Source organism: Schistocerca nitens, chromosome 1 (genome assembly GCF_023898315.1).
Source record: "Schistocerca nitens isolate TAMUIC-IGC-003100 chromosome 1, iqSchNite1.1, whole genome shotgun sequence".
NCBI classification, from domain to species: domain Eukaryota; kingdom Metazoa; phylum Arthropoda; class Insecta; order Orthoptera; family Acrididae; genus Schistocerca; species Schistocerca nitens.
In genome coordinates this window covers 1,028,980,421-1,028,994,249 of record NC_064614.1, presented here as the reverse complement: position 1 = coordinate 1,028,994,249, position 13,829 = coordinate 1,028,980,421, and the positions used below count along the sequence as shown (strand labels likewise).

The window sequence follows — 13,829 nt, the reverse complement described above, 5'->3', positions numbered from 1 at the left end:
CACCCTATACAATCATATTAGTATGAGGTATCCATGCAAACAGAAGTTTAATGTAGGTTATTTGGTAGGTATCTCAAAGTATAATATGGTGTTAGAGAAATCTTCCTTTCTGAACTACACAACAGAAATATTTGAAGTTTCCACAGTGCAGAGAACAAACCATGGAACTCACATTTGAAGAGGCAGTGAAGAGGAAGGAATTACTGAGAGTTTACACACAGAATAATTACAGATAATCTCTGGACCAAATGTATTTCTCATAGAGTGTATCATACGACATCGAGGGAACAGGGCTTCAGTTATATAATTTGGTTTCTCATCACTGCACAACCGTTAGGTGAACACACATGATTTGATACATAACAGGGTGCACGAACCTCACACCATGCAGCAGAGTGGTAGGAGGCACATTAGAGGCGGTATTGGTATTTTCGATATGCTGCCAGTGCTATTGCATATGGCTTCATAATTACAACTATTGTGGACTGGGAGCAAAGCTTGAAAAATGAACAGTGTATAGTGATCAGAGGATTAATCTATTGGATGAGGTGTACAAGCAACACAGTATTGCATATGCTGCAAGTAAGGCTTTGCGGAACATCACATTGCCATTGAATTTTAGCTGATGAAGTTAGACAAATAGGCAGAAAAAGAGACATCAGAGTAGCGCATCAGACTGCATCATTTGCAATCAGTAAAACAATGAGACCAGGCTTGGATTTGATTTGGGAGTAATTTCCAAGAAGATATGAATGCTGCTTGTCATATGCTGAAGATGACAAAGAAAAAAACCTATAGAATGTTTAAAAGTTGCAACCAATCAGTGCTGTCAGCAGTTAAAAGTGCACAAAAGGAGGAGGAAACAGAAGGATAAGGAGAAGAAGAAACAAAAGATGAAGTAGATCAATTAGCCCCTCAAGCCGGGAGCCCGAGTACTTATCACACGCTGCGAATGTCCGCATTGGCAGCATCCCGACCACGTACTCACCAGTTGCAGCCTTGGAGGTAAAACAGTATTGCTGTACCATCTGTTGACGACAGCCAATGCTACTTCGTCAGAGCAAATTCTCGCAATTCTCAATGAACCGACGAATGGATTAGATGCTATAAACTACAGCAGGAGTGATCTAGATGTTGACGATGAAAGTGATTTTGACTGTTTGGAAGAAACACCCGAAAGAAGTGAAGAAGAAACGGCGGACAGTGACGATGTCATCGAACAAGGTGCAACAGTGAAACACACACAGAATGAAGAAGACTGGAAATGACAAGAAGTTGACAGCTCTTATGTCTCTTTGAAAACACCATTCGTTGGTAAATGTGGACTTGTGATACAGGTAAATTCTGCAGCTGAAGCGTTCAAGCTGTATTTCGGTGAAACCATTGTAGAAACAATCATGTGTGAAACTAACCGTTGTGTTGCAGATTATATACAAAAACAAACTGTTCTACAACCTCCTCCTAAGCTATGTAACTGGGTAGCTACTGACAAAGATGAGCTTTATGTGTTTTTCGCACTGCAGGTGTTGATGGGAATTATTCAGAAGCCACCCATAAAGTCGTATTTCAGTAAGCATCCGGATTTTTTACCAGAGTATACAACAAGACAGGTTTGAGCTACTTTGCAGATTCCTTCATTTTGTAAACAATGAAGAACTGAATACATTTGAAAGCAATAAGAGATTGTTCAAGTTGAGTTCCGTCATTCAGCACTTGAATGATACATTTAGAAATACATGCAACATGGGAGAAAACATTTCTGTTGATGAATCTCTTACGTTATGGAAAGGACGGCTGGCAATAAGAACCTATCTACCTCTAAAATCAGGAAAGTTTGGTATAAAGTAGCCTACTCTGAGATCTGCGAATCTTCCACAGGTTATTTATGGCATTTATTATTTATGCAGGAAGTTCCACAGATATAGAAACGAAATTTCTTTCTGTAGATACCCTGAAAACCAGTCAGATTGTAGTGAAGCTTGTTGAGCCACTTTCCAACTTATGCCATACACTCTGGATGGACAACTATTGTAACAGCCTCCTTTTGTGCCACTTTTTGAAGCAAAGAGGTATGAATGTAGCTGGCACACTTCGACTGAATAGGAAGAATGTAGCTGATGCCTTGAGACGTGCAAAACTAAAGAAAGGTGAACTCTTAGCATATCATTCACGCAGCATAATGGTACTGAAACGGATGGATAAAAAGCAGGTATCCTTTATTTCTACATTTCATAATGATGATGTTGTTACGGCAACCAAAAGGGGCAACGAGGTAAGAAATCCTCAGCGCATAAAAGAGTTCAAATGGCTCTGAGCACTATGGGATTTAACATCTGTGGTCATCAGTCCCCACATAAAAGGGTACTATAGTTTTATGGGTGGTGTAGATTTGAAGGATCAGAAACTACAACCTTTTCTCATGGAAAGGAAGAAAGGTGTAAAGTGGTATATGAAAATGTTTAGAAGGCTGATGAATGTTGCAGTGCACAATGCTTTTAATGTTTACAAAGCTAGGGAAAAAAACAGAAGAAACGCATATAAATTTCAGGCTTTTGCTCATAACACAATTGCTGGAAATTCACGGGAAGAATGAAACTTCACATCAATGTGGGCGACCTTCAAAAACTCCTGTGCCTGAATAGCTCACAGTAAGGCATTTTATTGAGAAGATCCTACCCACAGAGAAGAAGAGAAAGCCTACAAAGAGATGTGCAGTCTGCTGCAAGAAGATGGGGAAATGTAAGGAAACATTGTGTAGTGCAAGGACTGTGGTGTAGGACTTTGTTTCAAAGATTGTTTCAAAATTTACCACACTCAAAATTCATTTTAAGTGACAATGTTTGATTAATCGTAATAAATATATATTGATACCAATTCCTGAAATTTTCGTAACATTTGAGTACGTAATTCCCATCCTACAGCAATTTCACTGAAACGCTGCATTCTGGGGCCAGCCAGCCATACAAACTAACGCCAGTAGGCTAGGCACACGCCCCGAAACTACCTAAGACATTTGGTGGAATTATCCCATTTGTAATTCCTGCATTTGTGGATATTTCAGCAATTGGATCTTTAGCTGGACAGATGATAGCTATTGCCAGGACAGTGAAAAATGCCTGGGAACTGAAAGATGTGAAAAATATGTAACCAGGTTATGGTACCAGTAGTTATTTGTAAAGATAGTACTCAAACTGGTGGCACTAATGTGCATTCAGTGCAACTGTTTCAGTGTCATGATTGGCCTCATCTTAATGCAGCGGTTACGTGCATTAACATAGGGCTGCAGAGGGCACTGATGGCAGAGGGCATGGGTCACATTTCAGTGCTGCCAGACGGGTCTCTCAGTAGATCGGGTTTCACTAGGCATGAAAATTAGTCTACTTTGCTTATTTTCATTCACTTATGTCATTTGGAATTATATTTTGGGGTAACTCTTCCCATTCTAAAAGGATATTTTTGGCGCAGAAATGGGTGGTTTGGGCAATACATGGTGTACGTTCGGCAACCTCTTGTCGACCCCTGTTCACAAGTCTGTGTTATTTTGATATTGGCCTCTCAAATGTATATATATATATATATACAAAGATGATGTGACTTACCGAACGAAAGTGCTGGCAGCTATCGACCTGCCAGTGCTTTCGTTCGGTAAGTTGATGTGACTTACCAAATGAAAGTGCTGGCAGGTCGACAGACGCACAAACAAACACAAACATACACACAAAATTCAAGCTTTCGCAACAAACTGTTGCCTCATCAGGAAAGAGGGAAGGAGAGGGAAAGACGAAAGGATGTGGGTTTTAAGGGAGAGGGTAAGGAGTCATTCCAATCCCGGGAGCGGAAAGACTTACCTTAGGGGGAAAAAAGGACAGGTATACACTCGCGCACACACACACATATCCATCCGCACATACACAGACACAAGCAGACATTTGTAAAGGCAAAGAGTTTGGGCAGAGACGTCAGTCGAGGCGGAAGTACAGAGGCAAAGATGTTATTGAAAGACAGGTGAGGTATGAGCAGCGGCAACTTGAAATTAGCGGAGATTGAGGCCTGGCGGATAACGAGAAGAGAGGATATACTGAAGGGCAAGTTCCCATCTCCGGAGTTCTGACAGGTTGGTGTTAGTGGGAAGTATCCAGATAACCCGGACGGTGTAACACTGTGCCAAGATGTGCTGGCCGTGCACCAAGGCATGTTTAGCCACAGGGTGATCGTCATTACCAACAAACACTGTCTGCCTGTGTCCATTCATGCGAATGGACAGTTTGTTGCTGGTCATTCCCACATAGAAAGCTTCACAGTGTAGGCAGGTCAGTTGGTAAATCACGTGGGTGCTTTCACACGTGGCTCTGCCTTTGATCGTGTACACCTTCCGGGTTACGGGACTGGAGCAGGTGGTGGTGGGAGGATGCATGGGACAGGTTTTACACCGGGGGCGGTTACAAGGGTAGGAGCCAGAGGGTAGGGAAGGTGGTTTGGGGATTCCATAGGGATGAACTAAGAGGTTACGAAGGTTAGGTGGATGGCGGAAAGACACTCTTGGTGGACTGGGGAGGATTTCATGAAGGATGGATCTCATTTCAGGGCAGGATTTGAGGAAGTCGTATCCCTGCTGGAGAGCCACATTCAGAGTCTGATCCAGTCCCGGAAAGCATCCTGTCACAAGTGGGGCACTTTTGGTGTTCTTCTGTGGGAGGTTCTGGGTTTGAGGAGATGAGGAAGTGGCTCTGGTTATTTGCTTCTGTACCAGGTCGGGAGGGTAGTTGCGGGATGCGAAAGCTGTTGTCAGGTTGTTGGTGTAATGGTTCAGGGATTCCGGACTGGAGCAGATTCGTTCGCCACGAAGACCTAAGCTGTAGGGAAGGGACCGTTTGATGTGGAATGGGTGGCAGCTGTCATAATGGAAGTACTGTTGCTTGTTGGTGGGTTTGATGTGGATGGACGTGTGGAGCTGGCCATTGGACAGGTGGAGGTCAATGTCAAGGAAAGTGGCATGGGATTTGGAGTAGGACCAGGTGAATCTGATGGAACCCCAGGAGTTGAGGTTGGAGAGGAAATTCTGGAGTTCTTCTTCACTGTGAGTCCAGATCATGAAGATGTCATCAATAAATCTGTACCAAACTTTGGGTTGGCAGGCCTGGGTAACCAAGAAGGCTTCCTCTAAGCGACCCATGAATAGGTTGGCGTACGAGGGGGCCATCCTGGTACCCATAGCTGTTCCCTTTAATTGTTGGTATGTCTGGCCTTCGAAAGTGAAGAAGTTTTGGGTCAGGATGAAGCTAGCTAAGGTAATGAGGAAAGAGGTTTTCGGTAGGGTGGCAGGTGATCGGCGTGAAAGGAAGTGCTCCATCGCAGCGAGGCCCTGGACGTGCGGAATATTTGTGTATAAGGAAGTGGTATCAATGGTTACAAGGATGGTTTCTGGTGGTAACAGACTGGGTAGGGATTCCAGGCATTTGAGAAAGTGGTTGGTGTCTTTGATGAAGGATGGGAGACTGCATGTAATGGGTTGAAGGTTGATCTACGTAGGCAGAGATACGTTCTGTGGGGGCTTGGTAGCCAGCTACAATGGGACGGCCAGGATGATTGGGTTTGTGAATTTTAGGAAGAAGGTAGGGGTGCGGGGTGTTGGTGGGGTCAGGAGGTTGATGGAGTCAACTGAAAGGTTTTGTAGGGGGCCTAAGGTTCTGAGGATTCCTTGAAGCTCCGCCTGGACATCAGGAATGGGATTACCTTGGCAAACCTTGTATGTAGTGTTGTCTGAAAGCTGACGCAGTCCCTCAGCCACATACTCCCGACGATCAAGTACCACGGTTGTGGAACCCTTGTCCGCCGGAAGAATGACGGTGGATCGGTCAGCCTTCAGATCACGGATAGCCTGGGATTCAGCAGTGGTGATGTTTGGAGTAGGATTAAGATTTTTTGAGAAGGATTGAGAGGCAAGGCTGGAAGTCAGAAATTCCTGGAAAGTTTGGAGAGGGTGATTTTGAGGAACAGGAGGTGGGTCCCGCTGCAACGGAGGACGGAACTGTTCCAGGCAGGGTTCAATTTGGATAGTGTCTTGGGGAGTTGGACCATTAGGAGTAGGATTAGGATCATTTTTCTTCGTGGCAAAGTGATATTTCCAGCAGAGAGTATGGGAGTAGGACAGTAAATCTTTGACAAGGGCTGTTTGGTTGAATCTGGGAGTGGGGCTGAAGGTGAGGCCTTTGGATAGGACAGAGGTTTCGGATTGGGAGAGAGGTTTGGAGGAAAGGTTAACTACTGAATTAGGGTGTTGTGGTTCCAGATTGTGTTGATTGGAATTTTGAGGTTTTGGGGGGAGTGGAGCTGGAAGTGGGAGATTGAGTAGCTGGGAGAGACTGGGTCTGTGTGCAATGAGAGGAGGTTGAGGTTTACTGGAAAGGTTGTGAAGGGTGAGTGAGTTGCCTTTCCGGAGATGAGAAACCAGGAGATTGGATAGTTTTTGAGGTGGAGGGTGGCATGCTGTTCTAATTTGTATATATATATATATAGTGCTGGCAGGTCGATAGACACACAAACAAACATAAACATACACACAAAATTCAAGCTTTCGCAACAAACTGTTGCCTCATCAGGAACGAGGGAAGGAGAGGGAAAGACGAAAGGATGTGGGTTTTAAGGGAGAGGGTAAGGAGTCATTCCAATCCCAGGAGCGGAAAGACTTACCTTAGGGGGAAAAAAGGACAGGTATACACTCGCATACACACACATATCCATCCGCACATACGATGTGCGGATGGATTTGTGTGTGTGTGCGAGTAATATAGGGGACTACAGTCATATAAAGTTTTTTAAAGAAATTTCCATCGTTTCACTGTTAATTATTCATTTATTTTAGACAACCACAATTTTGACTTTGTATCCATCCTCAAGTGCATGTTTATATGTTAAAATATTTCTGAGCTGACCGTGATGTGTCATGAACAACAAAACATATTTCTGGTCATATAGAGTAGTAGTTGATGAAAGGAAGTGATGAATGCAGGTGACAGGACTATATTAGCTGGTAAATACTTGATACTGCTTTTTTGCTGTGTGCAATGTAAGCTATATGATGTATCTTTGATATGTACTTGTATCCTGCAATATGGCTACTAGTCTATAAGACCAGAAATATGTTTTTAAAATGATGATATGTCACAGACAGGTCAATCATATTTTGAAATTTCAACATGTACTTGAGATTGGCTTTATAGCCGAAATCATGATTTTCTAAAATATTGAACAACTAACAGTTAACTGGCACGAATTTCATAAATTTTTTTTAAAAAAATGCTATCATATATGGTTTATATTAGAAGTATTGTGGATGTACAGTTCACTTGTGATATTCTACAAGGGCTGTTGTACTGAATTAGGACATCATGAGGTTTCAGGTCCAGTATCTTCAATTAGAAATTGTGTACTGATGACTGTGAGCACCTATTTTATGCTTTACACCTATGCTCATGCCTTAGGTGAAGGCTTATTACAATTTCCTCATCATGAATGTTGACCAGGCACCTGTCTTGATCCACAATATGCAGCTTGAGATTGTGTAATGTCTGGACAGTCACGGGAAGATATATAAGTTTGATTGGCATCTTGACAGTCACATAGCCTGTACTGACTGGTAGGAAGAACCCATAAACTATATGAATCATTTCATTGTTGAGATATGCATTTGTTGCAATATTGCACTCAATGAGAATTGTACTGAGTGGTAATGTACCTACTTGCTGAGCTGACTTGTAAAATTTACTGGGACCCTTTATAAAATAAATAAAACATTATTAATTATTGTATATGTATGATAGTGATTGGTTGTAATTAATATTTGCTTATCTGGAACGTGGACGTTTAATTATTCGGTATCAGACGCTTGACAATGGCTTTTTCGTAAATGTAATGTTATTCGTAGTTGACCGTGAAATAAGATTCAAATAATCGGACTTCGTATTTAAATCGTTTCCAAAGACTGCTGCGGTAGGTGCGGACTCAAATCTAAATCTCAATATTAGAATAATTTGCCAGCCATGTCAATACGTCGTACAGAGGTGACTGTCTACTAAACATAAAAAGTTTACACAGTTAGTTAAATCAGATATATTCAACGAATAAGCCTACAGTTAAATAATTCTACTTACTTTCATAAATATAAATTCTTTACAGAATCGAGTGCCTAGTAAGATTGCAATTCGCAGTGTCCTTATATAACATCAAATATGGCAGTGTGCCAGTTAATAAAATATACGTGCTTCCCCACCAGTTGTTCTGCAAGACCTCCCCTTCCTAATCAAACATAAGAGTATCGTAATTGTGTTTTTGTTTTATCAGCGACACAGCGCTGCAGTTCTGTGCCATAGGCTTTATTTATTTGTCACAGATTAATTATTTAATTAATATTTCGCGTTTCCGAGGAAACTCACCCACGGCATGCAAATGTGCCTTTATATTGCCCCCTGAATTGCGAGGCGAAAGGACACACCTGCAGGCGAGCAATTCACCTAAAGGCACAAGAAAATCTAAGTTATCTACAACTATTTACATGACATACATTATACAGTATATTATGTACAAAATTTGAACGACGCGCGTGAGCCATAAAAGTTCTTATGTTGGCAAAATACAGTGCGCGCATGCGCAGAAGCGTCTGTGTGACTCCGGCACTGCTGTCATATCGTAAATTTAGATCACGCGGCACAGCATTGCAGTTCATATTGTTCGTGTGCGCGCGCATTTCTTAGTCGTTGCACAAAGAAAATATTCCACCAAGATTACATATGAAGACTACATTCTATGACAGGTAACTTAGTTTTAAAATTACAATATTTGTTATAATACAACTTTAGATTGTTGAATGTTCTTAGTTACATAGTATTGCATTGAAATGCTTCAAAGAAAAATGTCTTTTTGTTTCAGGTGCGTTGACCTATACACATCGTGTCGTTATTACAGCTTATATTCATCTGCTGCACAATAATTTTTCACAGGTTAGTGTAGTCGTGGTAAAGTTTTTTTTTTTAATCACAGTAACATCGCTGTATAACAACGTGATTGATACATAAGCATGTCCATTTCCTATTTCCATTATAGTCGTTGTGATGCAGTTCATTGTGACAAAAAGCATTGTTTATTACAGATCAGACGTGACCCGTCGAGTAATTGGTCCATATGCAGTTCGTTTTCGATATTCCGTGGAAGCTTGGTTGCAGACGGCACATAGCTGGCGTCGATCCTTGGACTGTCCAGGTAAGTGTGTCCGACACATTTCGAGAACATTCCATTCCCTGAAGTTCCAACCAAAATTCTTCCACTCGTCGTGTTGTTTTCTGGACAGGCACGTTGTGACCATTTAATCCAGTTAAAATCTTGAAGTTAGATACTGTAGTAATGTCACTAGACGATGCACCAATTACGCACTTCACATTTTCAGTTTTTTGCTAAATATAGCTCACCTAAATGTTCGTAGTTACTTATCAAAGAAATCGTTCATCGCGTTTACAAAGGTACGATGCATGATGAATGTCATTAACAGTTTCTTTCACATAGGTTTCTGCGTAGTTGCAAACTTAGTAATGTTCGTTAATGTCCGTGAACAGTGGTTCACTACGCAATTTTTTTTAAAGTTTTTTTACATTTTGGCACTCGTTATCGTTCAAATTTTCACATAGTAACAGTTACATTATACATCAGTTTAAAAAAAAACATAAGTAATCATACATATACACGTCACATATTTTCTTAGCATAAACATAATACAGTTACACATAAACATGTTTACGTCATCATTACATAGCTATAAATTATTACATTGTGTGACATTTGATTACATGAATTGCAGATATTTACGTCCTCTTTAACGGTTTTGCTGGGATTTTATCGATGTTTTTTGTGATGTCATCTGAAATTAAGATAGGTTAGACACAACATTCATTACATCAGTAGGCAAGACCAGGCGTTTTCACTACTCAATAAATATTCAAAATAATAAGAGACGGAAAACTGTTCGATTCCTCGCGTTTTGTGCGTGTGTGTATAGTGTCTGTGTGGCCTTGGCTACTGGTAGATGCTTTTCTTGCTGAGAGATGTGCGTCTAATCTATTTCTCGAAGTAAAAGATCGCTTCACAGATGACCTCTGTCGGTTCGTCAGGTGTCATACCAAGTCAGTGGTACCTACAGTCACAAATGTTCCGTGAAAAATTAATATATCATTCACTGCTACGTAATCATAAATTTCACTTTAATATTCAGTCTTCTCGGTGGTGCCGCGGCGTTGAAAGAAAAGTTCTTCTGTCTTCAACTGCGTTACTGGTACAGCTGAAATGAAAATTTCTATACTACTTATAATCTATGTTGTAATTTGTTTTAGTTCTTGCCACACAGCAGGTCGTTGAGATAACGTCACGTTATATGTCTTGTGGTAGAAGACCTTGTGAGGCTTAACTTCAATCTTGTAGACATACGTGTTCATAACACCTAATCGTTTGGTAAAAACTTGTAAATATTTGGATAACACTTCCTGTAGTTTTATACGTTCATGTACACTGAGAGCTGTAGCTTCATTTATCTTATGACCAAGCAATGTTTTCAAGTCCATAAGCTCTGTGTCAGATGAGTGTGTTTGCATGTCTTGAATGTCATTGTCAAGTACTAACTGAACCTTGTACCCTGTACAGTGTTTGTCATGCTTTAGAGTTCTCCTGTCCAAATCAATAATAATTACACTGCCTTTATCATTCAAAATACATTTACCTTTGGAGAAGTCTATAATGCAGTCCTTCTCGCTCATAATATCTATTCCTAATATGCAATTTGTCACAAGGTTTTGTACAACCAGGAATGGCCATTGTACGGTTCCATTACCTATTTTAATGTTTACAAAAACTTGCTTCGTAACCCTACATGACTTATTACTTAGAGCAGTAGTTATTTTACAGTTTTGGGCGGGAAACTCAGGCACAGGCTCCAATTCACACATCTTTCTATAGAAATTAAAAGACAAAACGCTCACAGCTGCACCTGTATCTAAGATAATAGTAGTTGGAATCCCAACTACTACACCAGTAGTAGATGCTAAAACAATTTCATTTGTGTTTGAACGACATTGTGTACTGTCTTGCAAAAGTTCATCTGATATATTGTCATTGTAGTTGTATCTTATAAATAAAACAGGTAGTTTTTGTTTAGAATTATTAGGCATATCAATATTTTGTTGTTCAATTGTGGTGTCAAATAACTGATTAACATTGAAGTCGCCCCCCAAGAATTCTTCAGCCACGACCCGGGGCATAGAAGTGACTGTTTCTAGTTTGTTGGATTAGCATTTGTATTAGGTACTGACACAGATTGAGGTTGTGTATCAGGTGTCATTTCTATTATATTCACATTCGGATATTGCCTGTTGTGATCTCCAAACTTTTGCGGTTGTTGTTGCTGTTGCGCATTATAACTTACCTGTCGGTCGTAAGGTATGCTCCAATTTTGTCCTGGTGGCTGCTGTGGTAAAGCAGTGTTTGAATGAAAGTATTGATCGCTACGAGTCCAGCCTTGATGCTGTCTTGGCTCGTAGTTATTATTATTTCTATTTCTGTTTGTGTTTTTGTTGTTACATTTGTATCCGTTGTTACCATTGTTGTTATTACCGCGGTGCCTTTTGTATGGATTGCCGCATGGAGTGTTATTACTGTTGTAACTGTTGTTTGTATTGGAATACGTGTTGATTTTGATTTCCGTATTGAGACGGCATGTGAGTTTGCTGTTTTTGCAGTACCGCGTATCCAACTGTGGGCGCGCCAGAATTGAGTTGGCAAGCCTGCATGTTTTGCATACCACTAGTATAAACATTGTGGCTGCTGTTTTGCCGCGCGAAGCGCTGATCTTCTAGTAACATGTCAACCGAATCTAAAGCTGTTAAAAAATAATCTGGATCGTCATCCGGAGTATGTAAGAGTTTTTCTTTAATGTAGAAAGGCAATTTGGCCTTCAACGCACGGAGTATATCACGTGTTGCAACTGGTTCGTCCAAAAAATGTCCCATGTTCAAGTATTTTTCAAAATATCTGTGTAAGTTACCATTTTTACTGTTAAAAGTTTCAGGTTCTAAAATTTGTCTTCTGAGTCGCCCTGGACGGATTGCGACCAGAATTTGTTCAGAAAGGCACGCTCAAACTCACTGTACGTGGTACATACGTCAGCTTGACTGTATGCCCAGACAGCTGCATCGCCTTGGATGTAACCGACAATATATGAAATCTTTTTCCGGTCACTCCAAGTGCGTGGAAATGCGTTACTAAAAGATTTAAGAAAAATCACCGGATGAATGGTTCGTTTTTCTGAGATAAAAGTCTGAAATTGCCTGTGTTTTATTAAGCTTTCTTCTTCCTTTGCATTATGATATGGATTTGTTCCACTGTAATTACTGCAATGTTCAGCTGGCGAGTAATTACGATAATGTTGCTGTGGTTTACCATGATAATAGCTTGTGTTTGTGTTTGCACGTCGTGGTATGTGTTGTAGTCGTGGTGTGTTTTGTTCTTGTGTGTTTGTCGTGTGCGGTATGTGTGCGTCATACTCGAATGTATATTGGTTTCTGAACTGTACATTTTGACTGATATTTTCGTTACATTCAGACTGTGGTTGATCGGTGAATTGTCTCATGGGTGCAGTGACGGATTGTACTGTCACTAATCAGCTGTTTGTTATTAGTGATGTATTCCGCTACGGAGTCGTGCACAATTGTTGGTAAATCGTCACGTATGCATCTATCAAAATGTTTGTCTTTGCTCTCTACCCAATCATGAAATTCTTTATTATTATTTTGAAAATGAGCTGTGGCATCAGATTGTAATCTGTCAGTCAGTTGTTGTTCAACGTCGCCAAATTTATTCTGCACGTCAGTAATTCGTTTTTCAAGGTTGTCATGTACTGAAGGATATGTTTGAATTTGTTCAGTAAGAGCTTCACACGTGACATTAAGGTTTTTTACTTGTGTCTGTAAAAGTGCTACGTCATTTGTAGTCTTTTCTTGTATCGTATTAAGCTTGGAAAATTTCGTACTGAGCTCAGTCATCTGTTTGGTCAGTGTGGCGTCTATAAGTTCCACACGTTTACATAAAGTGTCACTACCTGTCTTGATTGCTATGAGATCAGATTTAATTTCGTCATTTTGTGTCTTTAACTGTTCATTTTGTGTCTTTAAGGTTGCCATGTTTTCCGCGTTCTGCATCCTTAAGGTTGCCATATTTTCTGCGTTTTGTTTCATTAGCATTTGTAACATGTTGGCAATGTTTACTATTTGCAAGGTCTCTGCCCCCGCCGCGTCATTAGACGTGACGTCATGTATTAACATGGGCTCTGACTGAGACTTTGAAATTTTTGTGGTGGACGGCCTATTGTCAAAATTTCCGTTAACACTTGCGTCAATATTTGATGAATCGTCACTACCGGTTGCTGTCGTAAAGTCATTTTCTAACATTTGTCTCTCGTCCGAGTCGGATTGCGTCTGAATAGTGTCTTTGCTGTTCCATCTTTGCGTATTGTTTTCTAGTTATGACCATGCCACAGGTATGGTATGCTTCAAGAAAATAAAGTTTGACACTGGTTTTAAAATAAAATGCAGTTGAACATGAATCGCTCGTATCAACAATGGCTGTTTGTTAATTTAAAAATGTAAACTGAATACCGGATTATTCTTAATGGCTGCTGGCCATGTTACAACGTTGAACGTATCGTACAGAAGTCGGCCATATTGTACACTCGTGTATTGGTATTGTTGCAGAAGTTATTGTTTAAGGAAAAGCACTGAGAATGAAATTTATCACTG

The 13,829-nt window shown here is 40.6% G+C and overlaps 1 pseudogene; it reads left to right on the top strand.

The window, feature by feature from the left end:
- Positions 1 to 1,743: 1,743 nt before the first annotated feature.
- On the top strand, positions 1,744 to 2,314 carry LOC126223252 (piggyBac transposable element-derived protein 4-like; annotated as a pseudogene).
- Positions 2,315 to 13,829: the final 11,515 nt, after the last annotated feature.